Source organism: Cucurbita pepo, chromosome 13, assembly GCF_057944985.1.
Source record: "Cucurbita pepo subsp. pepo isolate OVF chromosome 13, ASM5794498v1, whole genome shotgun sequence".
NCBI classification, from domain to species: Eukaryota; Viridiplantae; Streptophyta; class Magnoliopsida; order Cucurbitales; family Cucurbitaceae; genus Cucurbita; species Cucurbita pepo.
Genome location: NC_141810.1, coordinates 4080775 through 4105865, shown reverse-complemented (window position 1 = coordinate 4105865; position 25091 = coordinate 4080775). Strand labels below are relative to the sequence as shown.

General features: G+C 36.0%; 1 non-coding gene and 1 pseudogene across 1 annotated transcript; one reads left to right on the top strand and one right to left on the bottom strand.

Moving 5' to 3' along the window:
* Positions 1 to 12257: 12257 nt before the first annotated feature.
* Positions 12258 to 12330, top strand: TRNAF-AAA (transfer RNA phenylalanine (anticodon AAA)). Its single transcript has one exon. It is a non-coding gene; the product is annotated as a tRNA-Phe (tRNA).
* A 627-nt stretch (positions 12331 to 12957) lies between these two features.
* Positions 12958 to 15121, bottom strand: LOC147789668 (putative polygalacturonase; annotated as a pseudogene).
* Positions 15122 to 25091: the final 9970 nt, after the last annotated feature.

Genomic DNA, 25091 nt, shown 5'->3' with positions numbered 1-25091 from the left:
AGTATTTTTTGTTGGAAGCTTGGGTGATTACCTACTTGGTCGGTCAGCTTCTTGAGTTTCTTGAGCTTGGGGATGGTTTAGACTTTTCAAAAATTATAAATTCTTCAAATTTCTCAAATAGGTCATAGATGGAGGGAAAAATATATGAGAATAATGAAAATCAAGATGAAAATTGGGTTAAAAATGGTTAAACTATAAAGAAAACAGGAACCAGTTCGATTTGACAGGTTCAATTGAACTATTCGTCTGCTATGGTTGAAATAAGGAGAAGATTGAGTCGACTGCATTTTTGTATCTCGCGTAATGTCTAATACATTCGGTTTTGAAGATATATGGCACACTGGATTACAAACTTTGGAAACCTTACTGAATTATATAAAATTACGGATCTCTGTAGCTTTTTTGGTTTGAAACCAAGCTCCAAATATCATGTGTGGATTGCTGAAACTATTTCTCGTGTGTGCAATAAAATGTTGTTGTTCTTTCTCCATTTTGGTCATGTGACAGTGGTTCCAGTTCTATTTCAACGGTCATTACATTAATGTTATATTTCTGGAACGAAACATCTTTTGTAAGGGTGAGGAAACTTCTTCCTAGCATACGCATTTTAAAGCCTTGAGGGGAAGTCCGAAGGCTAGCGGTGGATTTGGGCCGTTACATTAATGTTATATTTCTGCAATATAAAATGTGGAGTGGACTTTGGTTTATTTATATACCGTGGGGATAAACGATGCATTCTTGGTACAAGAAGCAAACTCTTGTAAGTGAGCTGTGCAAATTGAAAAATTTCTTGAGGAATGGCAGAATCTTTGCATTTCTTGAAGAATGATGTTCGGATTTCTAAAGGTGAAAGTCTCAATTGAGATCTTGATTTCATCCTTCCTCACAAATTTGATTTTTACATAATAATTCAGGGGTATTTATAGTCTCCCATAATTCAGGGGTATTTATAGTCTCCCCACAAAAGAATCTTTACACAATAATGATCCTTCCTCAATCGAATCAATTTGTAACATATGAAAGGATGGTTGAACCGAGCCTATCCAATTTTGTAAATGAAGAATGAATGGTTGTTAAATCTTTTTTGCCTTGGATCGTGTAATAGATCTAGTTAGAAAATTTGGAACACCGTGATCCTTATTAATTTGGACCAACCCAACTGATGATTCCCCACAAGTCTTTCTTCATTTTTCGAGTCAGAAGCAGAACTACAGGGTTGTTTGTGCTATTCTGTCCTCGGGGGACTCCACCAAGAGGGGAGAGAGATAGTCCTTTTATAAGCCTATCAGTACAATGTATTTCCTTAATTTTCCTATCTAATTTTTGTCCCCCATTTAACTTTTCTTATGGTTAGGTTGAAATGTGGTGAATTCTTACTGCTTCTTTTTGGACATGTAAATGGGAGGGGAAGGCCTCCTCTAGCAACCATACATGAAGACATAAGGCAGCTTCTGGGAGAGAAATCAGCCTCCTTGATATGGGCAGCCAGCCAACTCGGCTACATGCTTGATCCAGAGCAGAGATTTGTTGGAAAAAAGGGATATAGGAATAGATAAAAGAGATGAAAGCTGCCGTGCTTTATTATTGTCTACTGACTTAATACTCAAAGATTACACAATTCCAGTATTTATAGCTTATACATTGGACCAGAAATAGTAAATCATCGAAATCTAGAAAAATTCAAATCTATTAACAATCTCCTAAAATCTTAGTAGTTTGAATATTTGAATCATATCTCAACTACTTTGAATCATATCTTCATTTTGAATACTTTGAATCATATCTCAACACTCCCCCTTGATTCAAAGTTGCAGATGTCAACTACAGAGCTTTTCTTTTGACAAGGCCTTCGTAAGTATGTCTGCTTTAACCCGTACAATGTCTGTCTCAGCTTGTATACCTTTGTTTCTTTGTCTTCCTCTATGAATCCCTCTGGCGGTGTTACATAACCTCTTCTTGTAAATCTCCATAAAACTTTTCGTTTGGTAGGTCAACCATATCCCATGTTCCATCTTTCTTAACGGACTGCATCTCTACTGCCATGGCTTCCTTCCCGTCTTCTTTTTCAGTTGCTTCTTCATATTTCATAGGGTCTGAAATAGTAAGAGCAAACTGACATGATGCATATATGTCAGCTAAAGATTTATACTTCCTTGGAGGTGTCTCATCCGAAAGTTCTTCAAGAGAAGAATTACTGTTCAGTGATGCTGAAGATGATGAATTTGACACACTTTGTGTTGCAGTGGATGCACTAGGAGATGCACTGGAGTTGACCCTTGTCTCTTCATTTGGGGAAACTTCAACTGTAATCTTTTGCTGCTCCTGTTCTTTACTCCAATCCCAACTCACGTTTTCATTAAATATTACATCCCTTCTAACTAAAATCTTTTCACTAACGGGGTTGTATAATTTATATGCCTTTGATTGAGTACAATAGCCAATGAAAATGCATTTTTCAGATTTTTCATCAAGCTTTTGACGAGTTTGAGGATGTTTCAAAGCATAAGCAACACAACCAAAGATTCGTAAATGACTTACAGATGGTTTCCTTCCATGCCATGCTTCATAAGGAGTTCGATTCATAACCGCCTTTGTTGGTGAGATGTTTAATAGATAAACAGATGTTGATACGGCTTCTGCCCAAAATTGGTTTGGAAGTCTCCTTGCTTGTAACATACTTCTTGCCATCTCCACAATAGTTCGATTTTTTCGTTCAGCGATTCCATTTTGTTCTGGAGTGTAGGGAGCTGTTAATTCCCTTTGGATGCCCTCTTCTTCACAAAATAGATTGAACTCTTTAGATATGAACTCGCCATCTCTGTCTGTGCGAAGAACTTTAATGTGACAGCCACTTTGATTCTCTACCATAGCTTTAAAAATCTGGAACTTCTGAAAAGTTTCTGACTTATGTTGTAGGAAGTAAACCCAGCTCATGCGACTATAGTCATCAATGAATAGTAAAAAATATATACTCCCACCCAAGGACTTCGTTTGCATTGGCCCACATAAATCAACATGAATTAGTTCTAGATAATGTGAAGCTCGTTTAGCTTTTCCAACAGGAAAGGACTTCCTAGTCTGCTTGCCATAAATGCATCCTTCACATAAATTAGTTGAGTCAATTCTTGGTAATCCAAAAACCATACCTTTATCCCTGAGTATTTTCAGGCCGTTCATATGAAGATGTCCATATCTGAGATGCCATAATGTTGAGTCATCTTTCATGCTAGCAGTAAGAGCAAAATTCTCCATGTTAGAAACATCAAGGGGAAACATCTTATTTGAAGTCATGGCAATTTGAACTTTATGGCCTGATTTCGTATGTGTAATGACACATGTGTTATCATCCAATAGAACTGAGTGTCCTCTGGTCACCAATTGTCCAACACTCAATAAATTGTACCCTAAATCAGGTACAAATTGAACATTATCTAATTGTTTTATCTTACCATGACTAGTTTCCACTTTCACCGTACCTTTTCCTTCAACTTGCATCTCTTTTGTATTTCCAAGTTGCACATTAATCTTTTGCGTCTCATCAAGCTCTTTGAATAAGAATTTGGTGCCTGTCATATGGTTCGAGCATCCGCTATCAACAAACCATAAGTCACCTTTTTTCGAATTAGTATCCATGCACGCCACAAACAGCTTTTCTTCTTCTTCTTCATTCTCTGCTGCAAAATTCATTCGTTGATTTTTATACCAACAATCAGATTTTGTGTGCCCATACCTTCTACAATGGTAACATTGTATGACATTCCTTTGTTCATTGAATTGTCTCTGTCCATCACTTCTCCATCTACCCCTGTTATCACGACCACCATGGAAGCTGCGAAATCCTCCTCTTCCACGACTTCTACCTCCTAAATGAATATTTTCTCTTTCGTTGTTAGTTGTCTCCTTCACTTGTAGTGCCTTTTTTTCGTTCCTTTCTGATGCTCTATTGATTCTTGCCTCATGAGCCTGAAGCGAGCCCATCAGTTCATCAACGGAGAGTATGGATAGATCCTTAGCTTCTTCTATGGCGGCCACCACATGGTCAAACTTTGGAGTCAAGCTTCTCAACACCTTTGCAACAATTGTTTCGTTTGAAATTTTCTCTCCATAGGTACGCATCTGACTGACTATTGCCATTGATCTTGACAAAAAATCAGCAACTGATTCGCCATTCGTCATGAGTAGAGTTTCAAAATCACGTCTTAGAGATTGCAATTTCACTGTCATGACCTTTGAATCTCCTAGAAACTCCTTCTGTAGAATTGACCATGCCTGCTTTGATGTGGTTGCTGCTGCAATTCGTGAAAAGATAGTCTCATGAACTGCTTGCTGAATAATGAATAGAGCCTTGGCATCGTTTTTCTTGGTTTCTCTTAGTCTCTCATTTTCTTCTATTGTGGGTTCTAATAGATCAACAAACCCGTGCTCCACCAAGTCCCATAGCTCCTGCGATCTGAGCAAGGTCTTCATCTTGATGCTCCACCACTCATATTTCTCACCATTAAAGATTGGTAACAACGGTGCAGAGGAAGAAAAACCAGCTACTGCCATTTTTGTTTTGTGAAAGAAAATAATCACTCGCCCTCTTGTCGAATGAACTTGGCTCTGATACCAAAATTGTTGGAAAAAAGGGATATAGGAATAGATAAAAGAGATGAAAGCTGCAGTGCTTTATTATTGTCTACTGACTTAATACTCAAAGGTTACACAATTCCAGTATTTATAGCTTATACATTGGACCAGAAATAGTAAATCATCCAAATCTAGAAAAATTCAAATCTACTAACAATCTCCTAAAACCTTGGTAGTTTGAATATTTGAATCATATCTCAGCTACTTTGAATCATATCTTCATTTTGAATACTTTGAATCAAATCTCAACAAGATTAACAGCGCTGCACATCCAAGCTCGTCGTGTTCTCGAGTCGCCGGACTTGTATTAAATCTAAAAATGGTATAGTTTCTTTAAATTCTGGCAGTGAATCAATAGACAAAGAGATGGAATTGACATAACACAAAAATTGCTAACACTTATCTAAGTTTAGAATTGAATCGATATGGAATTGACTGTTTAGAGTAAAAGTATTGAATTCTGGGGTGGATTTAGAATGTGGTGGGAAAGGAGATGAGTTTAGAATATGGTGTGCTTGGTCAAGTGTGAAGAACAAAACAGGAGCAGCATCTCTTCGTCGAAGGAGCCGTCCCTGTCTGAGGGAACATACTGTTTTGTTGGAAAAGAGAAAACTGTGTTATAGTCACAGTCGATGTTGGATTTTGGTGTTCACATGAAAGTTCAAGAACATTATTAATAAACTAGGCATGTGCTGCTAAACTTTATGAAAAATTCATCATTACTCCACACAAAATTGTTTAATCCATTGCTGGATGAACGGTCTAATCAGTAGAATAGTTCTAAAATTGTTTCTAAACTTGTGATTCGAATCACCTCACAAGATAGTTCTAGCATGCAAATCTAAACATAAGAAATGAAAAAGAATGGTGCATAGCCACAGGAAGCCTGAAAGCCTTTTATGATATATAACTGCCTCGCGTATAGACAACCTTTCTAAATTTGAGACAATTGGGTAGAATTTTAGTATATTATAACGATTCATTTTTTTGAGGTTTTAAATCACAAACTATTACCATTAGAGGGTTTTGAAAGATATGGTATCATTTGAAAATAAAATAAAGGGAGGAGTTTGGCGACATTAAAATTAAATACAAGTAAAAGATCTTAAAGCAAACTTAAAACTTATAATTACAAAGATAACGACCTTACAAAAAATCAAATTATTTGAAACTCGAATACAATGAAAATGATTTCCGACTTAGAATTAGTGCTCCCTTTGTATCTGCACAGGTTTGGTATGCTCCGTGCCATTCGCCTCCTAATTCTTGCTCAATCAATTAAAGTAACAAGAATGAGTATAAATAAAAATTTAGTAACCCAATCAAGAGATTTATAAAGTTGATATTGCGGAGAAGAGAACCCGCTCTCGAGATCAGAGGGAACACTCATGTAATAGCCCAAGTCCACCGCTGGTAGATATTGTCCTCTTTGGACTTTTACTTGTGGACTTTCCCTCAAGGTCTTAAAACGTGTCTGCTAAGGAGAGGTTTTCACATTGGGAATGCTTCGTTCCCCTCTCCAACCGATGTGGGATCTCACAATTTAGGTCAGTTCCTACGACTTTCAGAGCCAAATTCCTTATTTATAGTGAATGGAATTTAATGATTCCTGTTCCCGCTTCGTATGAGCAAGTATGAAAGTTATGAGGTGAATTAAAAGCATCGAGCCACAATTTGGATGAGGTATTACGATCATGGTCAAAGTTTTATAGGTATATATGAAGATGGACTACGGTATGAGATTGTCAAGATGTCTTAAATTTAAGAAACCATGATTTAAAATGGACTTTGGTGGAGATTCACAATGATTACAAAGGTGTGACATTGTCTCTAAATCAACTAGAAGTTTCGTGGTAATCTTCCTTATACCCCTACACGAATGCATTGCAAAATCTCAATATAAACCCACTTTTGTCAAAAATTAATGATGAATTTTTCGAGTAATGTCAAGCTGTTTCAAAGTTATTATCATAACTAAGATTTCAAGACTCCAATTTTAAGTTGGATTTTTAAGTATCCCAAGTTTTATTAAAGGTAAGAATATTCACTAGGGTTATATAATATCAATTTTAGAGGAGAATTTTGTTAAGCTCCTTTCTTGGTGTTACAAAGGAGTTTCAAGTATTTAAGGTTTTTCAACATTAGTGTCACATGAATGTTGATTTCAATAAAGCGCGTGAGTTAGGAACGTACTAAATAGATTATGTTGCTCATGAAATTTTAGGAGAAGACTCAATATGACATGATAAGGTTATGTATGAAATTTGGGGATCATTAGATTATGATAAGAGGATAAACCAAGGATAGGTGTAAAATGACTAAAATGTCCCTGTATTTATGTATCGTTGGCTTATGACCAAGGCGACCTCTAAATGACATGAAATTTGATGAAAAGCCTTATTTCATGGTTTAAAGTGATTATACAAAGTTACAAGCTCATTGAAATATGACGAGGATTTAAACAAATATTTGGGGTGGTAGATGACCAAAATATTCTTATGAGAATTCTAACACCTTCAAGACTTTAAAAGACTCAAAATACTAAGCAAATTTAAAATAGACTGATATACAATATTAAGGGTAAGTATGAAATATCATTATGACAACTTTGGGATATGAACTAAGAGGAAAAATACGTAAATACCCCTCAAGACACCTAATAAGAAATAAGGTTTTTATGAATACCAAGTGACAACATGCTTATGAAAGATATATACATGCAAAGAAAAGTTTATGACTCATATGGATTAGGGTGTACTTGCTAAGATTTTTTCCTTAGTTGTGCTTCAAGACTTAACAAAGAACTTTCAAAATGAGAACTTGAGATGTTCTAAAGACTTCCCGATGAGCAGTGAAACATGGCTTTATGACACAGATTTTGTCGTAGGGAATGCAAGAAACCTTCGACGTAGGTACTCAAACTATGTTGCAAGGAACACATGAAGCCTTGGACTTAGGTTCGCAAATTGTATCGCACGGAACACATGAATCCTTGGATGCAAGTATTAGACTATGTTGCAGGGAACACATGAAGCCTCGAGCATAGGTCAGGATTGAGTTGTTCACTGAGCATAGGACCCACAAGACGCTCAGGGGGAAAGTCTAAGGAATAATAACTCAAAACTCTAGACCAAGATCTTCACGGCAAAACTAGGTACCAAACAAGGGGTCACCTTATAAAAATGTGTAAAAAGAAGAAAGCCAGCCACCTTGAGGGAAGTGGGAAAGTTGGGAATTAAGGTTTAATTAAGTATTCGAGGTTTTCTAGCATTAATATGAACACCTTAACATTTTATATTGAGCGCATTAACTTTGATTGGAGGGTATGATCCGACCATGCGGATAATTATTGAATATAAGGAAGTAATTAAGATATGCTTGAATGTAGTCTCGATAAACGACATACTAAGGTTCGGATGAACGACAAGCTAAGTCCATGCTTCATCCGACCTTTCAATATTGTAGGTTGGATTAGACCAATGATATATTGCCTTGGCACAGTCCCTCTGCAATATATGACATATCATGTATCCATGCTTCACAAATACTTGATTGACTTGACGCATATTCTTGAACACGAACCCCTTTAGATAGACAACCCAAGTTATTCCAAGATCAGAACACTTTCGAGGACAAAAGTTTGTTTGAGATGTATATGATAGTAACACCAATAAACAAGAAAGTAATTGATGTCCCATCTCTCCACGTACTTCTCACACCTTCTCCCAAAAAATAGGTCAGTCACCGGTGTGTCAGAGTTACAACAAAAAGAAACAAGAAACATAAAAACAAAAACTATATATTTACTTGGAGGATAGAGAAAAAACGAAAATGGCCTTCAAATTTAGGGATAGATGTGGCAGATTTAACTGATATAGATGTTGGAGATTGTTAAGTAAGTTCTATCTTAGACCTTCTTCCACTGTCATCCTAATTTCATTTTAAAAAATTATATTTTACATATATATATATATATAAATAAATAATTACGACAAAATTAGTGGATATAGATATATATATATTTATATATGTATGTATGAGATCTTCACTAATTTTGTCGCAATTATTTAGCTTTAAGTTAAAACTTAAACGCTAAATTTTATATGAGTTCTAGAAAATTAGATATGGTTAAACCGTTTTCTTAAATTGTCTAGGATCTACGCCCCATGAAATAATATTGACATATATTTTTTTTTAATCTAAGTCTTACCACCAAACACAATTGAGAAACAGTGAAAGCATGAACTTCGATTTTAACCGAGGCAATTAAATGAGTATTCAAAATAGGTGAAACCTTTACATAAGTGAGAATGAATTTGAAGGACGAAAACAAGCAAATTTGGAACAAGATATAACTTTGGCTAAGGCCAACCAAGATATAACTTTGTATGACGACACGTGCCTAGTGCCCTTGCACGTGTCATTTATGTTTTATGTTAAATGATGATGTAATGATGTTGTATTATGATGTGATGATGTTATATGTAATGTAATGTAATGTAATTATGTTATATGATAATGTGATGATGTTATATGTAATGTAATTATGTTATATGATGATATCATGATGTTATATGATAATATGATGACGTGTGTGATGATGAGATGACGTTATATGATGATATGATGATGTTATATGATGATGTACATGATATGATGACATGATGATGATGATGCATGTTCCTCCTTTCCGTAACTCAAAATGAAATTCGATTCCCTAATTCAAGACCCAATCAGTAGACACCACATTCGGAGTCGAAGGGTTATCATATCAAGATTTAACGATTAGTTTTCATTACTCTACTAAATTCTTGAAACGAAACCTAGACGCAAGGATGTATAGCATTTTACAGAACCCCAACGATGCTTAGAATCAAGCAAATATAAAGAGGCTTGCTTTTTTTTTTCTTCATATGATGATGAGATGACTTAAGATGAAGTGCATGTATTAAATAAATGTCATGATACATTATGATGGTCTTTTTTAAGACACAACCCTAATTGATGTTAATGACGATGAACGTATGAAGGTCAATGCATGCATGTTACCTAGGGTAATGTGTGAATGATGTATAAGGTTGTGTCATAAGAATGATTTAAAGATGAAACTATAGGGACCTCATGCATACTGTGTGTTCATATACATCGGATTACTTTCCCATTTATGATGATGAGTACGGACACATACAATATGATGATGATGATGAGCATCATGTCTCGCATGATACTCGAAAGTTTGCTAACCTCCGGACATTCGGCTACGGACAACTAGCCTAACTATGATGGAACTAGGGGATGAGAATCGCATGGGGACTCATGCTCGCACGTGTGAGTTATATGTAAAGAAATACTACACATCCAATTTTTTCCGGACAGAAGGCCACCTCTATGATGGTTTTAACGATAGGTCCCAAATCATAAGTTGCATGTGTTTGCATTTCCTGACCCCAATAGTGGGGTAACTTACCGAGTATTTCTTAAAATACTCAAGTTGTGTGCTAATTCTATTTCAGATAAAGATAAGGCACCCCTGTACGGTTGACGACGATATCACATGTAAAGACCATGACACTTGCATATGATAAGTGGTATTTCATTTCTTAGATTTTAGATTAGTGTAGGGTGTTTTTACCTTTAATGTTTATTTTTTTTTAATATTTCGTTATGTTGTTTTAAATATGGTTTCGAACATGTAAGTCCATAACAATGTTTTATGATGAAGTTTTAAATGTTTATTTCCGCACAAGAGAGTATGTTATGATGACGGTAACAACTTTAGGTTAGTAGTAATATAGGGCTGTTACACTCCATCATATACCATAGGAAGACTTTTTAGCAGGGCACCTAACTTTCTCATGAGAGCTCACATTTTGCAAGGACCTGAATTCAAAAGAAATGTCGAAGTCCTGTTCATTACTTAAAAAAGATTGATGTCTTTCTCAACACACTACTTATCGAAACTACACTACAACACCAAAATGTTAGCACTTTGGCACATTTCTAGAGCTGGTTCATTTCTCGAATGGTGTTGGTAGTGTGTAGGTCTCGACATTCAAGGATTGAGAGCACATTAAGCCAAGAAGGAAAACAAATCAGGCTTGATCTTCATCACATCTTCCATTCAAACTCTTTGTAAACTTGCTGGAATTTCACCGTTTTACATGCTTTCAAGTACTAAACTTTCTTGTTTGCACACTTGTAAGCTAGCCCAACATCCAAAATGTCACAACGGTAGATTTTTATAAACCTAAAATCGTTACCGTATATGTAATGTAACCATTTTGTGCGGAAATAATCATTTGAAATATATTCATAAAACATTGTCATAGACTTAATGTTTAATAAAAAGTCTTTAAAACAAAACAATTGAAAATTAAAACACCAACAAAGCTTGATAACTCTTAATCATTTCCTCTATTTTCTTATTCTATCATGATTAGGATGTTGATTTCTATGTTGAAATCGGTTTGTATGGAGAGATAAGCCTTATAGGGGAGGCGGAAGAGTTTTATGCAGTTTAAGTATGTTTGCGGAGTGATTTTAGTTTATTAAAGAGTTGTCACTAATGATTTACATGTTTCCTTAGTTGGCCACTTTACATGCTTAGTTGTTCTCTTATTGTTCTCTTGATGGAAAGAAGAGGGGAGCAAGAAAATTATCTTTAATACTATAGTTCCATTGCGAGGATATTTAAACATAGTCGAAGGGTTATCAATAAATTTTTTTCCCCTCTTATAAAAGATTACAAAACTATTATGGAAGTAATCACCCTACATGACCGTTGAATGTGCGTTGTGGGTTTGCAAATAAGTTAAAATGAGCTAAAAGCCACCACAAAATTCAACAACCTGTCTATTTTATTAGTTCTAGCCAAAACTTCCTTAATTTTTCTAGCTGTTCTTCGTTGTTCGAGAACAATTGATACTCTCAATCAAATTATTTTAATTAGTTTAAGTTCACCCCATCCATTTGAATAAGACCAAAAACTCACTTCATTTCCAGCAAGGAAAGGAACAAAAAAAATAGGCTCTCTATCGAAACGACAATATACTTATTATTTACTATTTGTGATATTGTATATTTTCATGTATTCTTGTGAATTTTACACCATTTTTCTCTATACATTCACGAGTCATCAGTCACTACCATGCTACAACCTTACTTGAAAATCATTTGAAAATAGGGTAAGTACGAAAAAACTCGTTAACTCCCCTAGTGTGGTTCGACAAGCAAACCATCGTATAGTTTCATCAAACAAAATGAAAGAACCTTGGTGGTTGATTACTCATAACACATAGCATGTAATCTACTCACCTAGAATAGCTTTCAGCATCCAATGCACACAACGTGTAACCCTTACCACATTTATAAATTTCATCAATCACCCATGTCACCAATGGTGGCTGGTTACCCGATACACAAAGGGTGTAACCTTTATCACATTTATTTCATTCAAAAATCATAACATGCACAAATGCGATACCAAAGTAATTATTTTCGTAATCAATAGGCATGACAGCAAACAACAACATCCATATAACAATCCATATAATAACAATCAATCTAAGCCGCACAAGACATAACAACTCTAAACTTCGTTGGGCTTTATCACTTACCGTTCTCTTATGGTGGGGATAGCTCAGTTGGGAGAGCGTTAGACTAAAGATCTAAAGGTCACGTGTTTGATTCACGTTCACCGCATTTGAACCGGAGTCTTAATTAGACTATTTCATCTATTAATGAGTGAATATTTATTTGCGGTTTAAACTTTGATAGAAAGTTACACATATTAATTTTGATTGTAATCAATTGTCAAGTTAAGTATAACTCAACTAATTAGCGGTGATTAAATAGAAGAGATAGCTCTACTTATGCATTTTTATTATGTTAAAATAGCGGGGATAGCTTAGTTGGGAGAGCGTTAGACTGAAGATTTGAAGGTGTTATGTGTTTGATCCATGTTCACCGCAATGGTGTCGAGAGTCCTAACTTGACTGTGCAATCTCGGGAATGTTTCATTTGTGAAATATTTCGTAATGATTTAAACTTTGTAGCGGGGATAATTCTACTTATGCATTTTTACATTAGCAAATAGCAGGGATAGCTCAGTTGGGAGAGCGTCAGACTGAAGATTTGAAGGTCACGTGTTTGATCCATGTTCACTATGGTAATCATACCATATAAAAACTTCATGGTGGATCCATACATATTTGGATATATAAGAATTGTTTTTATTCTCTCTTTTTCAATTTTAGATTATTATTTTGATGGTTTTGAGTTACAATTAGTTATTGTTTAGTGATATATTACAAATCTAGTTGAAATAGGTTAGTTTCAAATTTAAAAACTTCTCATTTTATCTATATGTTCATTAAATTTTTCATTATCATTTATTCCACAGAATTAAAAAAAAAAAAAAAAACAAAGTCTTTACGAGAAGGTAGGAATTTCAACCGAGCATGACTTCAACTGAACATTCTCAATCGGCAGCTGATCCTCGGGAAAGTCACATCCACCGCTTTTCGCTGCCTTAGCCAACGGAGCACATGGCGGTGGATCCACATCGCTACTAAATCCCTCAATGTTCGTACAGTTCCACTGCAACTTTTTAGGCGTCGCCGACAATCCAATCTTCACATTTGAAACACAAATATCCGTGAATGGATCTCCTGAAATCCCGGCAAAATTTGCCGACATATTAACATTCTCGGCCACCACGTCTCTGTAATTAATGTTCTTAATCAATGGCAATGCCGAGGGATCGAACTTGTCATCCGCATGCGATTTGTAGTCTCCAGTTATCCAAAAGACGTATTTCATCGTGGATAGAAACATTCTTCGAACGAAAATGTCCTTGACGAAACCGCCTAGTCCGCGAGCGGTTTTGATTCTGACGAAAGACTGTGTGTGATTGCTGTAACATTTTCGATCCTGACGTTGCGGATTCCGCCGGACATTTCGCTGCCAAGGGCAATACCTGCAGAATCTGGTGAGATGCAAGTGAGGCGGCGAATGACGAGGTCCTCGGTCGGCATTCCGAACTTGATACCGTATTGGTCCCATCCGCTCTTGATGGCGATGCAATCGTCACCGGAGACAATGTAGCAGTCTTCGATTCGAGTGTTGGAACAAGAATCTGATAAATTGAACGGAGATTTAGGGAGAGGGATTGAGGAAGAAAAGAACCCTAAGGTTTTAAAGGAGAAGAAGAAGGGAACCTGGATTGATTCCGTCGGTGTTGGGTACGGTGACTGGAGCCAAGATGGTGAGCCCTTGGATAATCACGTTTCTGCATTTTCACCCATATTATGATATATAATTAAAAATTCTTTTTGGTCGGGAGGAATTTGAATGACATACTTTTTTCAAAGCATAATCCTAAAATACAAGGATAATGGGACGGAAGCGAAATAGCCAAACCTGCTATAAATCGGATGGACGAACCAAGAAGGTGAGTTGATCAAAGTGAGATTCGAGATCTGGATTTGATCAGAGTACATGATCTCGATCACATATGGCCGTGTTACCTTGAGCTCCCCTTTCTTAAACTTTTCCCACCAAGAAGATCCCTGCCCGTCGATTGTACCGTTGTTACCTACACCATGTCACCGACCCAACTTTATTTTCTATAAAAGTTCTTTTTATGTTTTCAGTTACCTTAGTTCTTTTTTATTTAATTCTGATAGCACGGAAGCGTGTTATAATTTTGCAATCCATTTAAAAAAAATTAGAATGTTAAAAGGTAAGAAAAAATAATCACCCGTGATAACCACATCGGTGAGATTAGTTCCAAAGATGAGGCTGCTGTACCGTCCACCAGGAGCATCTCTTCCCCTCCCATAAGATGGGAGAACTTTCACGAGTGGCCATTCTGATTCATTCTGCACCATTAAATTAAATTATGAGGAACAAATCTAACTCATTTATTTTGGATTAAAGATTAAAATTCAAATCACCACTCCCAAAGGTGTTAGGTTTATAAAAATAAAATACTCGATAGGTCGAACCTGGGATGCAAGAATTTTAGCTTCTTTATCGATAAAAAGTGTGAAATGGCTAGTCAGATTAAAACTTCCGGTCAGCCATTTTCCCGGCGGCACGACCAATTGAGCTCCGCCATCTGCCGCCATTGTGCTGAGATGTTCAATCGCTTTTCGGAACGCGTGAGTATTTGAAGTTACTCCGTCGCCGACGCCGCCAAACTCCGTTAACAACGCTGAGTGTTTCCGACAATTGATCTCCTGAAATTCCAGGGAGTTCGAACTTAGACGCGGATTCATAGCGTCCACGGTGGCTAAGCTCACCAATGCCAGTACGATCACGACCGAGATTCTCGCTGCTGTAACCTACCGAAAAAAATCAAAGATGATTCAATCTCTTTTTGTTGGTTACATTTTCGAATTTGATCGAGAATAGTAAGGATCCACGGGAAAAAAAGTTCTTCAATAAACCATTCGGGGTTTTGAACAAAAACCCACAATCATTTGAAGTGATTCCAAACAAAAACCAATGAAAGTAGAAGAACAAGCGAGGCCCACAAGATCAATGGAAAGAAAACAAAGAAAAAGAAAATGAAATTCAAAGAGAAAGAAGAAGAAACATTACATTGAGTTTTGTGAGTTTTGGAGGAAGATCCATGATGAATTTTGTTTGCGAGTTTATGATTTTTAGATTGGGGGACAAACGATTTTATAGGATAATATAGGAATCAAAAATAGGAAAGGGATTTATTACTATTATTGTTATTATTTCAAGGGTTAAATTTTGGGTTGTAAATGAAATGGTTGGATTTACATAGAATATTAGCACAACCAGACTGTTTAGAAAAATATAACCTGTAGTGAGAACTTTTTAAATTTGGCATGTTGTTTTTGTTGTTTGTTTTTTAAAAATTATTTTATGTGTATTAGAGTGTTAAAATAGTTACTCCAAGAACCACATCATCTAAATGGGTATTTAAAAACAAATTATCAATTAATTTTTATTAAATTACTCGAATAACTCGAATCAACCGTAAGGTGAATATTTTAATATTAGATTAGGCGAATTCATTATTTGATAAGGATTTATTGGATTGAAAAAGTTTACCATCTAAAAAATTAAATTAGGTCTAAAACATGTTGAATCCAAAGTAATTGTTTGTTTAGTTTTAAATGATATTTCTATATTGATTTGATTGACTTTTAATCCGATCATATATTTTTTCACTAATTGCAGCACATGAGTTGAGTTGAATATATGCTCAAATCTCTTCAAACATGGTAAGTATAACTCCATTTCTTCTTTTATATTTCTTCTTTATTAAAAATTTTTCTCAATAAAAAATGAATAATGTATCGATCCATTGCTAAAGTTTAAAACATGAAAAATAAAAAATCAAAATAAAATTGTAATAAACTACTTATAAAATAACTAGACTATTTAATTGGAAGTCTATTAGCTAATATAGAAATTAACTATTTTTTTTATCGATAAATAATTATGGTTGAGTGGATCTTTAAAATTTTTCGGCAAATCTTGTTTAATAAAAGAATATAGAATGAATATATGGTAAATTTTGCACATTTAAAAATAAAAATGATGAAAATTATAAAAATGTATAAATATGTGCTATATACAAATACATAATATAATACACACACACATATATATATGTGTGTGTGTGTGTCTGTCTGTCTGTTTATGTATATGTATAGGTATGTATGTATTTATGCATGTATATATGTATTTATTATATGTGTGTAAGTGTGTGTTGCGTGATACATACATGTATATGCACATGATGAGGCACGACAATATAGTGATCCATGCATGTCATGGTGAGGCACGACCCACATTTGAGCGACACTGATGCCCTGTAGATGGTATGGTTTTGATCCTATCTGGGTGCATACATACCAAAGAATAGATGACAATTCTAAAGTAGGACTATAACATCATGTCGCACTCGTTTCTCTCATCTCATAATGTATCTATATGATCTCTCGACCACCCAAAGACTAGTCTATGAAACAAAGGCCTTATGGCAGCACTGAATCATCACCACACATGATACCATATATGGTCTAGGAATATTATGGTTCTTGATAATAATCACGGTGTTCGAAATGTTCCAACTAGACCTATTACAGAATCCAAGGCTAACAAGAGTCAACAAGTATTCATTTTTCATCTACAAAATTAGATAGGCTCGGTTCAACCATCATTTCATGTGTTACAAGCTGATTCGGTTGAGGAAGGACCATTTGGAGCTTCAGAAGTGAATATTTGCACGGTTGAAGTAGCGGATGAAGTTGCTATAAATTGCGATTTATTATTTTTAATTTTATAATTTTTGTAATGCGCAAAAGGGTGGAAGTTATGGGTCAAATTGACTTCTTCTTTTGTGGATATTTAAGGGGATCGGGATAAATGTTAGTGGCATTTGAAGAATTGAAAGTTTCTTTTGTGGGAAGACTTAAATACCAACAAATTATTATGCAAAAGGCAGATTTCGGATGAATGAAATTTTGATCTGAAATTGAGACTTTTACCCTTAGAAATTCGAGCATCATCTTTGCCATTTCTAAGTTTCATGCAATTCTTGTGGTAGATTTGCATCTGAGCCATTCAATCAAGCATTCATCAAGTTCTATTGTGGACTGACTTAATTTAAAACAAGATTCCAAATCTTGCTTCTATATCTTTTATCTTAAGAGGGTAATCTAATTCTAGCCTTATCTCTTGATTGATCCGAATTTTGTATAAGTTGGCGTTGATTTCTTTGATTCAAGGGTTCTTGCTTCAACAAAAGCTTGGATCATCGGGCTGAGGATTAGGGTTGTCTTATCAGGAAGATTACCTAAAGAGAAGAGGGCCACCGAACGGAATAGAAAACCAAAAAGGAAGAAGAACCCTAATTCAGCAGCTGTTGATAGGAGAAGGAAAAGGAAACCAAGAAGGATAGATTAAGGCAAAGAGGTGGATGAGAGAGAGAGCTCAAAGTAGGGGGACTTCCATCGAAGGACAGAAACAAAGCTTGATAACTCTTAATCAGTTTCTCTCTTTTCTTATTCTCTCACGATTAAGATGTTGATTCCTACGTTGAAATCATTTTGTATGGAGAGCTAAGCCTTACAGGGGAGGTGGAAGAGTTTTATGTAGTTTAAGTATGTTGACGGTGTAATTTTATTTTATTAAAGAGTTGTTACTAATGATTTACATGTTTGCTTAGTTGGCCACTTTACATGCATAGTTGTTCTCTTATTGTTCTCTTGTTCGAAAGAAGAGTGGAGAAGGGAATTATCTTTAATACTCTAGTTCCATTGCGAGGATACATGAACGTAGTTGAAGGGTTATAAATAATTTTTTAGCCCTGTTATTAGAAATTACAAAATTATTATTGAAGTAATTGTTAGAATCGCACAACAACACATATCCTCGATCAAGACGAACACAAAGAACAGGAGAGAGAAAATTCAAGGAGGAATGTTGGCTAAAGGTTTTATTGATGACTTTTCAGGTATGTACACCAAAACAGAATACAGAGAATGAATAAAAGTACATCTTGAAAGCATTGCTTGATGGGGTATATATCGTTTCAGTTTACTAAATAAAGCTTTACTAAATCTTTACGAAATATCTACCATATATATCTCTACCGGATCTTTACGAAATATCTACCGTATATATCTCTACCAGATCTTTAGTAAATATTTACTGTAAATGGGCATCAGGCTCCATATCTAAACAATCTCCCACTTGTAGACCGATCCAGCCAACTAAGAATTTCATTCTCAATCTTCACTACACCATACCAATTGCGGCTTTGCACAACCTCAACCTTCCAATGTCAACACATTTTGTCAACATGTTTGCTGGATTCTTTACACCCTCTATCTTCTCCAAACACATCACCATCTTCCACTGACCTCCGAGTGAAATGGTATCGCCTTCTGTGTTTTGTCTTTGAATGATAGACCGGGTTCCTCACCAACTACTTGTCACTCTAACTATCTACCTGAAGAATCTTCTTGCACTGCTTCTTGCGTAATTCTTCTAGATAGTCTGTCATCCATATCATCTCATTTCCAGCTTCAGCTATTTCCGCGTACTCAGCTTCAGTAGATGAAAGAGCAACGCATTTATGAGGCCTAGACATCCTATCATCCATGGCTTTTTCCCACTTGGTTGTATCCTCTAACTGTAGGTCGTCATCAAGGGACTCTGGTTCTCCTTCGTCAGCCACGAGAAATAATGTAATGAAGGTGAATATCTATCTGGTGCTCTTATAGCTTTGGGTGATCTCCTCAACACCTGCTCAGGTGTAACTTGCTCTACGTCTGGTTCTTCAGTAACGGTCTTAGGAGTTTCACGAGCTTCTGCTCTAACATCATTGGGAGAGTTTTCCTGCGACTCAAGCTCAACTCCCACTTGCTTCATGGTCTCAAAGTTTTTCTTCTCTTTGTCCTCGTACAAGACTTTTTCATCAAAGGTTACATCACAATGTATTAGGATTTTCCTATTCTTGTCGTCCCAAAATTTGTACCCGAACATGTCAGAGTCATAGCCTATGAAGTAGCACTTCACAGCCTTAGCATCAAGCTTGTCTCTTTTCTATGGATTGACGTGAACATACGCAGTACAACCAAAAGTTCTCAAGTGAGAGTACGTGAGTTTCTTCCGGCAACTTGAACTTCAAGGGTACTGACGGTCCTCTATTCATCAAGTAGGCTGCATTATTTACAGCATCGGCCCAAAATGTCTTTGGCAATCCAGAATGAATCCTCATGCTTCTTGCCCGCTCATTCAATGTTCTATTCATTCTTTCTGCAACACCATTTTTTCTTGCCTTACTAGGAACTGTCCTCATTAATCTAATTCCCTCCGCTGCACAAAATGTTATAAACTCTGACTCGTCGTATTCTCCTCCACTGTCAGACCTCAATCATTTGATCTTCAAGCCGGTGTGATTTTCAACTTCAGCCTTCCACTTCTAGAAGGTGACAAACACATTTGACTTTGTGTTTCAGGAAATAAACCCATACCTTCCTGCTGAAATCTTGATGAAGGTGACCTAGAACTTTGATCCGCCAAGTGATGAAACTGGAGATGGTTCCCAAACGTCTGCATGGACCATTTCCAATCGTACTTTCTTTGATTCTCTGGCAGCCTTTTGAGAAGCTAACTCGTTTCTGTTTCACATAACGCATCTCTCAGAAAGACCTATGTCAATAGACTTTAGGCCTTCTAAAACTCCATTTGCAACCAGCATCTTCATTCCTTTGACGCTCATATGTCCAAGTTTATTATGCCATAGACTTGAACTTGAAGTACTCCAGCAACCGCAACCATTTTCATACACCCTGTAGTGGTGTATAAGGTTCTAGATTTTGTGCCATGTGCTACCACCATAGCACCCTTCACAATCTTCCACAAACTCTTCCCAAACTTTGTTGCATAACCTATGCTATCCAACTGACCAATACATATCAGGTTCTTCTTGAGACCAGAAATATATCTGACATCCTTTAATGTCCACCGAAGGCAAAAGAAAACCAAGAAGGAAGAAGAATCCTAATTCAGCAGCTGTTGATAGGAGAAGGAAAAGAAAACCGAGAAGGATAGACTAAGGCAAAGAGGTGCATTAGAGAGCTCAAAGGAGGGGGACTTCCATTGAAGGACACCAACAAAGCTTGATAACTCTTAATCATTTCCTCTCTTTTCTTATTCTATCATGATTAGGATGTTGATTTCTATGTTGAAGTCGGTTTGCATGGAGAGATAAGCCTTATAGGGGAGGCGGAAGAGTTTTATGCAGTTTAAGTATGTTTGCGGTGATATTTTAGTTTATTAAAGAGTTGTTACTAATGATTTACATGTTTGCTTAGCTGGCCACTTTACATGCTTAGTTGTTCTCTCCTGTTCCAATCCTGAGTGTTATCTCGCCGTCCGCAAGCATTCTCCAGGAGCTAGTTTCCTGGTAAAAAGGACAAATATGATTAGTGGCTCATGAATTTAGTATCAAAGTTGAGTTATCATACTCTACTAAACATATTTCTACAACTAGTAAATCATATTTACATTGTTGTGTCTCTTCGGCTTTCTTCTCTGCAAGGTATTTTGGGCAGTTTCTCTTCCAGTGCATGTTTTCGTTGCAATTGAAACATTTTCCTTTATCTGCTTTTTGAACCTTGTGTTTGCGGTCAGTAGGAATCTTATTTTTCCCCTTACCCTTCTTCTTTTATCAAAACATTTTTAGAAGTTGAAGGACCAGACTTATTTTTGGAGGACGATCCTCGTAGTAATTTCTTAGAGACAACAACGTTTGCTTCTCCTGTTTGTCCCTTGCTTTTTAAGAGGGACTGATAAGTCTGTAGCTCATTGAGAAGAGCAATCAAGTTATATTCTATCTTGTTCATCATTGCATTTGTGCGAAACTAGAAGAAGCTCTTCGGAAGAGACTCCATGGTAAAATTGACTTGACTCTTCTCATTAATGACAACTCCTTTTACTTCTGCCACATTGAAATGGACCATCATGTCCAGGGCATGTTCTCTAACTGAGGCACCTTCTTTCATACGACAGTTATAAATGTATTTTATGGCGTCATGTCTAAGGGAGAAAGACGGTTGTCCAAACATCCCTTTTAGGGATTCCATAATCTCTTTAGCTGTACCCATAACATCGTGTTTCTTAGCCAAAACATCAGATATGCTGGCTAAAATGTACACTTGGGTTTTGTCATTTTCCTTTGTCCATCTGTCATATGCATCCCGAACTGTTCGGTTTGCATTTGAGCTGGGGTTTGGAGGACGTTCCTCAGTTAAAACAAACCTTAAATCATCAATTACAAGTATTGTGTTTAGGTTTGATTTCCAAGTTGTAATTGTCCCCGTCTAATTTCTCAGAAGCGAGTAATTGTACTATTGAGTTTGTCATGCTGTGATTTAAAGAAAATTCTATTAGTGATTTGACTTAATCCTATTTAATCCAATCAAGTTTAGCAAATGTAATAATGTACCCAAAAGATATTAATTTGCAACGATACTTTAGTGAGTCAGAGTAACTACTACCGAGGGGCAATCAATCACTCCTTTACTAAACCAAGACATTCTTGACTGGAACACTAATCCTAGAATAACTCTTTATTCCTATAGTGTTTTAATTATCGCTACTTTGGTCAAGAATATACTAACTCTTAATAATTTTTCGTAAGTGTGACCTGCCATTTTCAGACCTCAGAGGTCGGCACCAACAATGCTATCGATAAAAAAGCCAAAGTTGGGAATGGACCTAAGAAATCCTATCTATTTTGGAGTTTGCGTTGTTCCATCTCCCATGTTACGACCCTCCGAATGGGTAGTTGCTCTAGGGTAACATGCAGGCAGAACATGGGAATCTCACGGTCTAACCTAGTGGTGGAGACCATAGGATGTGTTGATATACTTCCTTCTACTTACTATAAATACTCTCTATTCACCTTTTATTGACTCATGCAAATATCTTCTTAATGGAGGCCGCTCCCAGGGCGTCACGAGGCCGAGCATGAATCTCACGATGTGAATTTTCAAGAGAGCGTGGAAAAGAAAACGATGTATCTCATATACCTTTTTCCTCCCACTAAGTATTTTAGATGGTTGGGTATACTCATTACTTAGGTATATTCTGACTAATAAATATAACCTAAGTCTAGGTGATTTTTCCAAAAACTTACATCACTCAAGCATGCTCATAAAACTGGGCTAACTAAGCTCAAATACTGGCCCGATTTCCAGGTAGCAGGTGTTCCATAAACCATCAACTTATGTACAAACAGCCTTAGACAAGATCGTGCTGAGTGAGCTTTCTTGTAACTGCAATTTTACAAGATATCGACCTATTTTAACTATTTAAAATTGATCGTGCTTTGTTCTTAACACTAAGTGAGCATGCACTTATCTGTATTATAGATTTTAACATCTATCTCATTTTATGACGTTGAAAATAACCTATAATATGCATCTAACATGCTTCATATAACAATTATATAATCATCTATTCCATGCAATAATATAACAATTTATATCTATCACTCATGGAACCCTAAACATGCATACTATACATTATAACACTTACAACATACTTGTAATGCATGAAACATGCTTAGCCTATGGTGGGATTTTAAATTTATATGGCATACTTTATGCATATATATTTTCTATTTAATTAAAACATACCTTCACAATGCATAATTAATTAAGCACACTAAAGTGGATGAGTTTTGACATTTTAAAGCAAGCAGTTAACTAAATTATTACATTAATAATTTGAAATTAACGTGATCCACTCCCTCGAGCCTGCCGGGGGTGTTTTTCTTTCTTCTTCTTCGATTCAGCTTGCCATCATTTCCATAAAAATTACAGACCTTTCTTCATGAAAGCTCATACACATTAGGCCAAATATAATAATTGTATCAAATGGAAGCGTAAAAAAAATGCCAAAACCATAAACATCCACTTTAGCATCCACAATTTTTCATTCATGAAATGGTACCCACCTTGCTCAACCACTTTAGCATCCACAATTTTTCATTCATGAAATGGTACCCACCTTGCTCAAAATAATGTAAATAAAGGCCTAAAACTTGCTCTGATACCAATTGATGGTGTTGTTATAACACATGCAGAAGCAATTTGGATCTTAGGCACTCTAAGTACATCAATTATAGTAAATTAACTAGCATGTTCATAAGTATTAAAACTCAAGGAGTTTGAGTACTAACCTTTTGTAGTTCAAATTCCTTTTTCCTCACGAACCAGTTTCGAACCACCACTAGTGTCTTCCCTATTATTCTTCGACCTTAGAATGGGATTGTGGAATCCGGTGAGTGACTAAACTTGGAAGGGATTTAGTATATGTAAAGAGAGAATTTGTGAGGGACTTTCTCAAAAGATTTTTTTTTCTAAGAGGAAGTTTACATGTACCTTAATCACTCTATTTATAGAGTCACATTTGCATGTGCATGCAAATTTGAGATTACCAAATTTTGACACTCAAAATTTCACCCCAATTTGTGGGGTTTATTTGGCAAACATGAGTGTTTGGTTAAACCTAATTTTCACACTCAAAATTCCGTTTAAATTTGTGGGGGGTTTATTTGGCAAACATGCAACTTTCGTTAAACCTAATTTTGACACTCAAAATTCCATTAACTCAAACATGAATTTATCCATTTAAGTGGTGGACTCAATTTTGACTTTCTCCATTTTAATTCAACAATAATTTAAATAATTAATTTCAAATTAAAGTAATATTGAATGATTAATTAAACAATTTGATTAATTCAAATGTCAATCCCAATCAATTCCGACACATATTGATTAAAATATTTCAATCTTATTTAACTATCTCTGATTCTCTCTTTTTGTTTAATTCATAAATAAAAGAAAAATGCAGTTAAATATATCGTATATATTTAGTGCATATTCCCTAATTCGATTCCGAACACTTCGAACTCACTCGTCACACTGTTCTATGGTTTAGTCCGATATGAGCTAGCAGGGGGACCTAATGAACCTATAGATCATGGGCTCCAACGATCTGAGATTAACTGGTTAAACTCATTAACCTTGTTAACCAACATTCGTTAACTACTAGGACACTCCACTATAGCCTAGTAGTGGCACTCCCTCACTATAGATATATTTTTGTCCATTTGATATAACCTTGATTAGTAAGTCGATCCTTCACAGGTTGTTCGTAACTAGAGCTAGGTCAATTTTTTTTTTTACCCCTGAAGTTACTTCTTGTTCCTTATGTCCCACTGATCCTCTAATGAAAAATTGGTTTGTGATCCAACCAGTAAACCGAATCCCTCTCAGGCCAATGAGAGGGTGGGGCCCCTTATTCAAGACCTGGAGTCAGTGCTTAAGGGAACTACCTCTCTACTATCCCTAAAAGTAGGTAGGAGTGAATTCCATCTTGCACCCCATGTCTCCAGCCATTCACCCAGTCTTACCCCTGAAATGGGAGGCCTATTAAGTCGGCGAACTCGAGTCACTCTCACCCGTGTAAATCTAAGGATAATTTCGAATAAACAAGAGTTCATGATTAGCTCAGGATTAAGATCGAGTTACCTAGGTCATCGAATGAAAAAAATCAGTCTCAACAGTAAACTACATTATAAAGTGAGAGTGATTCATGGTTCGATCTTATGCAATACTCATTGCATAGGACGCCTCCACTCACATGTCTCCGCATGTACAATTTAGTTATCACATTGTTTATATCATATAAAAAAGTGGGCCGCATCCATAGTGTCCCTAGGACTGCACTCAGCCGTATCCCTGTACTATGGATCATTTTGATTATATACTTGAACTTGATCCACTCTTATGTCTCTACATATAGTTCAAGTAATCATACTATAGCTAGAGTGTTCTTAGTTTATTGGATTTAGATTAATAATTGTAAAATTCACTTTATTCAATAACAATGTTTAC